The sequence below is a fragment of the Anomaloglossus baeobatrachus genome, chromosome 3, assembly GCF_048569485.1.
Source record: "Anomaloglossus baeobatrachus isolate aAnoBae1 chromosome 3, aAnoBae1.hap1, whole genome shotgun sequence".
In the NCBI taxonomy this organism is placed as follows: domain Eukaryota; kingdom Metazoa; phylum Chordata; class Amphibia; order Anura; family Aromobatidae; genus Anomaloglossus; species Anomaloglossus baeobatrachus.
In genome coordinates, this window is record NC_134355.1 from 419,740,748 (window position 1) to 419,749,178 (window position 8,431).

Consider the following 8,431-nt stretch of genomic DNA (forward strand, 5'->3'; position numbering starts at 1 on the left):
CCACATCGCTCTGCACCCTCTCCCCCCCCTCCACATCGCTCTGCCACCCCCTTCCCCCCCCCTCCACATCGCTCTGCACCCCCTTCCCCCCCCCTCCACATCGCTCTGCACCCCCTTCCCCCCCCCTCCACATCGCTCTGCACCCCTTCCACATCGCTCTGCACCCCCTCCACATCGCTCTGCACCCTCTCCCCCCCCCCTCCACATCGCTCTGCACCCCCTTCCCCCCCCTCCACATCGCTCTGCACCCCCTTCCCCCCCCCCTCCACATCGCTCTGCACCCCCTTCCCCCCCCCCTCCACATCGCTCTGCACCCCCCCTCCACATCGCTCTGCACCCCCTCCCCCCCCCTCCACATCGCTCTGCACCCCCTTCCCCCCCCCCTCCACATCGCTCTGCACCCCCTTCCCCCCCCCCTCCACATCGCTCTGCACCCCTTCCCCCCCCTCCACATCGCTCTGCACCCCCTTCCCCCCCCCTCCACATCGCTCTGCACCCCTTCCCCCCCCCTCCACATCGCTCTGCACCCCCTTCCCCCCCCCCTCCACATCGCTCTGCACCCCCTTCCCCCCCCCTCCACATCGCTCTGCACCCCCTTCCCCCCCCCCTCCACATCGCTCTTCACCCCCTTCCCCCCCCCTCCACATCGCTCTTCACCCCCTTCCCCCCCCCTCCACATCGCTCTGCACCCCCTTCCCCCCCCCCTCCACATCGCTCTGCACCCCTTCCCCCCCCCCTCCACATCGCTCTTCACCCCCTTCCCCCCCCTCACATCGCTCTTCACCCCCTTCCCCCCCCCTCCACATCGCTCTGCACCCCCTTCCCCCCCCCCTCCACATCGCTCTGCACCCCCTTCCCCCCCCCCTCCACATCGCTCTGCACCCCCTTCCCCCCCCCCTCCACATCGCTCTGCACCCCCTTCCCCCCCCCCTCCACATCGCTCTGCACCCCCTTCCCCCCCCCCTCCACATCGCTCTGCACCCCCTTCCCCCCCCCCTCCACATCGCTCTGCACCCCCTTCCCCCCCCCTCCACATCGCTCTGCACCCCCTTCCCCCCCCCCTCCACATCGCTCTGCACCCCCTTCCCCCCCCCCTCCACATCGCTCTGCACCCCCTTCCCCCCCCCCTCCACATCGCTCTGCACCCCCTTCCCCCCCCCCCTCCACATCGCTCTGCACCCCCTTCCCCCCCCCTCCACATCGCTCTGCACCCCCTTCCCCCCCCCCTCCACATCGCTCTGCACCCCCTTCCCCCCCCCCTCCACATCGCTCTGCACCCCCTCCACATCGCTCTGCACCCTCTCCCCCCCCCCTCCACATCGCTCTGCACCCCCTTCCCCCCCCCCTCCACATCGCTCTGCACCCCCTCCACATCGCTCTGCACCCTCTCCCCCCCCCTCCACATCGCTCTGCACCCCCTTCCCCCCCCCTCCACATCGCTCTGCACCCCCTTCCCCCCCCTCCACATCGCTCTGCACCCCCTTCCCCCCCCCCTCCACATCGCTCTGCACCCCCTTCCCCCCCCTCCACATCGCTCTGCACCCCTCCACATCGCTCTGCACCCCCTCCACATCGCTCTGCACCCCCTCCACATCGCTCTGCACCCCCTCCACATCGCTCTGCACCCCCTCCACATCGCTCTGCACCCTCTCCCCCCCCTCCACATCGCTCTGCACCCCCTTCCCCCCCCTCCACATCGCTCTGCACCCCTTCCCCCCTTCCACATCGCTCTGCACCCCCTTCCCCCCCCTCCCCATCGCTCTGCACCCCCTTCCCCCCCCTCCCCATCGCTCTGCACCCCCTTCCCCCCCTCCCATCGCTCTGCACCCCCTTCCCCCCCCTCCCCATCGCTCTGCACCCCCTTCCCCCCCCTCCCCATCGCTCTGCACCCCCTTCCCCCCCCTCCCCATCGCTCTGCACCCCCTTCCCCCCCCCTCCCCATCGCTCTGCACCCCCTCCCCATCGCTCTGCACCCCCTCCCCATCGCTCTGCACCCCCTCCCCATCGCTCTGCACCCCCTCCCCATCGCTCTGCACCCCCTCCCCATCGCTCTGCACCCCCTCCCCATCGCTCTGCACCCCCTCCCATCGCTCTGCACCCCCTCCCCATCGCTCTGCACCCCTCCCCATCGCTCTGCACCCTCTCCCCCCCCTCCACATCGCTCTGCACCCCCTTCCCCCCCCCCTCCACATCGCTCTGCACCCCCTTCCCCCCCCTCCACATCGCTCTGCACCCCCTTCCCCCCCCCTCCACATCGCTCTGCACCCCTTCCCCCCCCCTCCACATCGCTCTGCACCCCCTCCACATCGCTCTGCACCCCCTCCACATCGCTCTGCACCCCCTCCACATCGCTCTGCACCCCCTCCACATCGCTCTGCCACCCCCTCCACATCGCTCTGCACCCCCTCCCCCCCCCTCCACATCGCTCTGCACCCCCTCCCCCCCCCCTCCACATCGCTCTGCACCCCCTTCCCCCCCCTCCACATCGCTCTGCACCCCCTTCCCCCCCCCTCCACATCGCTCTGCACCCCCTTCCCCCCCCCCTCCACATCGCTCTGCACCCCCTTCCCCCCCCCCTCCACATCGCTCTGCACCCCCTTCCCCCCCCCTCCACATCGCTCTGCACCCCCTTCCCCCCCCCCTCCACATCGCTCTGCACCCCCTTCCCCCCCCCTCCACATCGCTCTGCACCCCCTTCCCCCCCCCTCCACATCGCTCTGCCACCCCTTCCCCCCCCCTCCACATCGCTCTGCACCCCCTTCCCCCCCCCTCCACATCGCTCTGCACCCCCTTCCCCCCCCCTCCACATCGCTCTGCACCCCCTTCCCCCCCCCTCCACATCGCTCTGCACCCCCTTCCCCCCCCTCCACATCGCTCTGCACCCCCTTCCCCCCCTCCACATCGCTCTGCACCCCCTTCCCCCCCTCCACATCGCTCTGCACCCCCTTCCCCCCCCCTCCACATCGCTCTGCACCCCCTTCCCCCCCCCTCCACATCGCTCTGCACCCCCTTCCCCCCCCCCCTCCACATCGCTCTGCACCCCCTTCCCCCCCCCTCCACATCGCTCTGCACCCCCTTCCCCCCCCCCTCCACATCGCTCTGCACCCCCTTCCCCCCCCTCCACATCGCTCTGCACCCCCTCCACATCGCTCTGCACCCCCTCCACATCGCTCTGCACCCCCTTCCCTGCTGTCTGTGCTCTGGCTACATCAGCACAGTATTGAAATCACCGCTGTACTGTACTGTCAAAGAGCACAGGCAGCGGGACAGTGATGAGAAGCAGCGCAGCGCTGCCTCTCATCAGTGCTTTCAAATGTATTGCTATCTGTGATGCGGATACATTTGAACTTGTGATCCTGAGCAGGGGGCCCAGTGCTGGTGCTGACAGGTCCTTCCCCCAGCTCAGGGGCCCCATAGCAGTGGCTGGGAGATTGTGACGAGAGTACGAAATGTGGGGAGGTGCAGGGGGGGGTTGAGGTGCAGGGGGGGGGAGGGAGGGACTCCGGCGCACTGTACCTGCCCAGCAGGGCGGCTACATGACGTCGGTTGTGATGCCTGTCTACAAGGCGAGCATAAGCTCCTGCCCCTGTCAACGTGACCTCACAGGAAGCAGCAAAATCCCGGCTGGAGCGGTCACATTACCGCTCTGAGCTGGTCGAGAGGGGCTGAAAGCAGGGTAGGTAGGTAGTTACTATTTACTTACCTGCCCCAATGTAGCCCAATAGTAAAACAATTAAAAAAATAGCAAAATAACCCGGGTAACCCCTTTAACACTTCAGGTGGCTGACAGATCTCCCCATGTGGGTGTATATAGAGAAAGACATCAGTAAACTGGAGATGGGCAGTGAGAAGTTGGCCGGGTGCTGTGCTGGACTAGTCAGGTGTCTCCCCATAGTCTCCAGTTGACTTTTCCAAGTAGGTTTGTGCTGAAGCATCACAAGAGTAGAGCATAGCTTGCTGCAATTGCGCAGCCCAGCACCGATTCCCGCTGCTCAGGCTTCAGACAGCACAATAGAATGACAAGGGCTCGGTACCTCTTTGTGCAGTCTTAGGGCGGCTGTCATTTTACCACAGCTGTTTATAGGAAAACTTATGTCAAAAAATACTATTACCTTAAAGTTGAACCTCATATTTGCAGATTAATAGCATTTTGTTTACATGACAGCTTACCTTTAATAAATGAAAGCGGCAATCTGATTGGCTCCTATGGGCAGAAAGGACGGTTTCAATAAATCAGTAAGGAAATTACTTTAGGTCAACACTGGGCATTATATTTTAACAAAGGGAATAATTCCTGTCCTTGAGGAGAACTCATTCCATCCAAGCGCCTTATCTTTACATCTGATGTGAGATGGAGGATTTAACTTTCAGAAGGAAGCCCCAGGGTCCAGCTGTAAAGTCGTCTGGACGTATTGCTGTAGGTGGTAGATTATTTTGGGATTTTGGGATTATTACTCCAGCCACAGCTGCGTGGGTTCCGTAATCATTCAAGCTATTTAGTAGTTGAGGAACGGGTCACAACAATATTAACTGAATGCAAAAGTCAGCTGATCGGGGCATTCAGACAAGATGTCGCCAGAGAAGAAATACTCATGACCAGGAGCTTTTTGGCCGACATCCGAAAGATGCTGACATTACTAACAACAGGGTGAAAAGTTCTACAGAGTGCAACAGCTTCACTTCTCTATTCTCACAGCAGGGATAAAAAAGCGGACTTAGAGCAACTTCCAGGAAATCATCTGATACTAGGTCAGAACTGAGGCTGCACATAGGTGACCGGTCACACACAGATCCAGAGCTTGGACCATGCTGTCATCGTAGTCTGTGATCCCAATATATCCAGCCTGACGGCACTGACCAGACCTCGCCCTGTGTGTGAGGAGGATGGAATTACACCGGAGCCGTGCCCACCCTAACACAGCTAGACAGGACATAGGCCGATCTGCAGGAATCCACTATGGATGGGGAAGACCCAATATATCCAGCCTGACGGCACTGACCAGACCTCGCCCTGTGTGTGAGGAGGATGGAATTACACCGGAGACGTGCCCACCCTAACACAGCCAGACAGGACATAGGCCGATCTGCAGGAATCCACTATGGATGGGGAAGACCCCAATATATCCAGCCTGACGCACTGACCAGACCTCGCCCTGTGTGTGAGGAGGATGGAATTACACCGGAGACGTGCCCACCCTAACACAGCCAGACAGGACATAGGCCGATCTGCAGGAATCCACTATGGATGGGGAAGACCCCGATATATCCAGCCTGACGGCACTGACCAGACCTCGCCCTGTGTGTGAGGAGGATGGAATTACACCGGAGCCGTGCCCACCCTAACACAGCTAAACAGGACATAGGCCGATCTGCAGGAATCCACTATGGATGGGGAAGACCCCAATATATCCAACCTGATGGCATTAACCAGACCTCGCCCTGTGTGTGAGGAGGATGGAATTACACCGGAGCCGTGCCCACCCTAACACAGCTAAACAGGACATAGGACGATCTGCAGGAATCCACTATGGACGGGAAGACCCCGATATATCCAGCCTGACGGCAATGACCAGACCTCGCCCTGTGTGTGAGGAGGATGGAATTACACCGGAGCCGTGCCCACCCTAACACAGCCAGACAGGACATAGGACGATCTGCAGGAATCCACTATGGCCAAGCAGACCCCGATATATCCAGCCTGACAGCACTGACAATACACTGCCTGTGAGGAGGATAGAATTACACCGGCGCCGTGCCCACCCTAACACAGCTAAACAGGACATAGGACGATCTGCAGGAATCCACTATGGACGGGGAAGACCCCGATATATCCAGCCTGACGGCACTGACCAGACCTCGCCTGTGTGTGAGGAGGATGGAATTACACCGGAGCCGTGCCCACCCTAACACAGCTAAACAGGACATAGGACGATCTGCAGGAATCCACTATGGATGGGGAAGACCCCAATATATCCAACCTGATGGCATTAACCAGACCTCGCCCTGTGTGTGAGGAGGATGGAATTACACCGGAGCCGTGCCCACCCTAACACAGCTAAACAGGACATAGGACGATCTGCAGGAATCCACTATGGATGGGGAAGACCCCAATATATCCAACCTGATGGCATTAACCAGACCTCGCCCTGTGTGTGAGGAGGATGGAATTACACCGGAGCCGTGCCCACCCTAACACAGCTAAACAGGACATAGGCCGATCTGCAGGAATCCACTATGGACGGGGAAGACCCCGATATATCCAGCCTGACGGCACTGACCAGACCTCGCCCTGTGTGTGAGGAGATGGAATTACACCGGAGCCGTGCCCACCCTAACACAGCTAAACAGGACATAGGACGATCTGCAGGAATCCACTATGGATGGGGAAGACCCCAATATATCCAACCTGATGGCATTAACCAGACCTCGCCCTGTGTGTGAGGAGGATGGAATTACACCGGAGCCGTGCCCACCCTAACACAGCTAAACAGGACATAGGCCGATCTGCAGGAATCCACTATGGACGGGGAAGACCCCGATATATCCAGCCTGACGGCACTGACCAGACCTCGCCCTGTGTGTGAGGAGGATGGAATTACACCGGAGCCGTGCCCACCCTAACACAGCCAGACAGGACAAACTGCAGGAATCCACTATGGCCAGGCAGACCCCACACAAAGTGAGAAGAGTACACTACAGACAGAGAGAACAAGGGGCAGAAAGACTAATTCCACAGACCACACACATCTCGTACACAGCGTATACAGGCGCGCACTCACAGGGAGGCTGCAGATTACACCGCGCGGATCCCGCGTTACACTCTGACAGCCGGCAGACATCACCGCGCGCTCCACCGCTGGACGAAATCACGTGATCAAAAGTCACGTTCTCATCAGCACTTCCTGTCTCATAGGATGCATCACCACGTGACTTGAGGGGAGGGAGGACCGTACCATTATCTGACACGAGCCTGAAGTAACTCCGCGCTGTAATCGTCCTCTTCGCCGTGTCTTCCTCTCTCACCCCGTGTTGCTAATTTTATCTCCCTCGTGTCGACCCACAACACGCCCCCCCACTCTGTGTATACAGCCTGGGCACATTACTACTAGGAGACTAGAAGGAGCACAGTACTATAGGATCGGGACATCACAAGCTGAGGACTAGGGTGGGAACATTATTACAATATGGGAATCAGGATGGGACCATTACTACAACATGGGGACATTACTACACTGTGGGGATGAGGATGGGCACATTACTACAAGAAGGGGACCAGACTGGGGAAATTACTAGAAGATAAGGACCAGCATGGAGACTACACTACAAGGTGAGGACCAAGATGGGGGCATTGCTACAAGAATGAGACCAGGATTGATACATTACTACAAGAAGGGGACCAGGATGGATATATTACTACAATATGGGGACATTACTACAAAAAGGGGACCAGAATGGATAAATTACTACAAGAAGGGGACCAGAAAACATTACTACAAGGTGGGGGCATTACTATAAAAGGGACCAGGATGGATACATTGCTACAAGATGAGGACCAGGCTGGGGATATTGCTACAAGAAGGGGACCAAGATGGGGACATTACTACAAGAATGAGACCAGGATTTATACATTACTACAAGAAGGGGACCAGGATGGATATATTACTACAATATGGGGACATTACTACAAAAAGGGGACCAGAAAACATTACTAGAAGGTGGGGGCATTACTATAAAAGGGACCAGGATGGATACATTACTACAAGATGAGGACCAGGCTGGGGATATTGCTACAAGATGGGGGCATTACTACAAGAAAGGGGCCAGAATGGGGACATTACTACAAGACGAGGACCAGGATGTGGACATTACTACAAGAAGGGGACCAGGATGGATACATTATTACAAGATGAGGACCAGGATGGAGACATTGCTACAAGAAGGGGATCAGGATGGATACATTACTACAAGAAGGGGGCCAGGATGGGGACATTACTACACGGTGGGGACCAGGCTGGGGATATTGCTACAAGAAGGGGACCAAGATGGGGACATTACTACAAGAAAGGGGCCAGAATGGGGACATTACTACAAGACGGGGACCAGGATGGATACATTATTACAAGATGAGGACCAGGATGGAGACATTGCTACAATAAGGGGACCAGGATGGATACATTACTACAAGAAGGGGGCCAGGATGGGGACATTGCTACAAGAAGGGGACCAGGATGGATACATTACTACAAGAAGGGGACCAGGATGGGGACATTGCTACAAGAAGGGGACCAGGATGGATACATTACTACAAGAAGGGGACCAGGATGGGGACATTGCTACAAGAAGGGGACCAGGATGGATACATTACTACAAGAAGGGGACCAGGATGGGGACATTGCTACAAGAAGGGGACCAGGATGGATACATTACTACA

At 58.5% G+C, this 8,431-nt stretch overlaps 1 protein-coding gene across 2 annotated transcripts in view; it reads right to left on the reverse strand.

Annotated features, from left to right (window-relative positions):
- The window catches only part of LOC142296564 (protein CLN8-like), a 31,080-nt gene extending 24,215 nt beyond the window's left edge, over positions 1-6,865 (reverse strand). The window contains exons 1-2 of one of the 2 annotated variants that reach the window (XM_075340326.1): positions 6,780-6,865; positions 4,171-4,204 (exon numbers count right to left, since the gene is read on the reverse strand). The gene's annotated coding sequence lies outside the window, so the exon portion shown is untranslated. The remainder of the gene's footprint in view (positions 1-4,170; positions 4,205-6,779) is intronic. The other variant, XM_075340325.1, reaches the window with a different exon arrangement.
- Between the last annotated feature and the right edge of the window lie 1,566 nt (positions 6,866-8,431).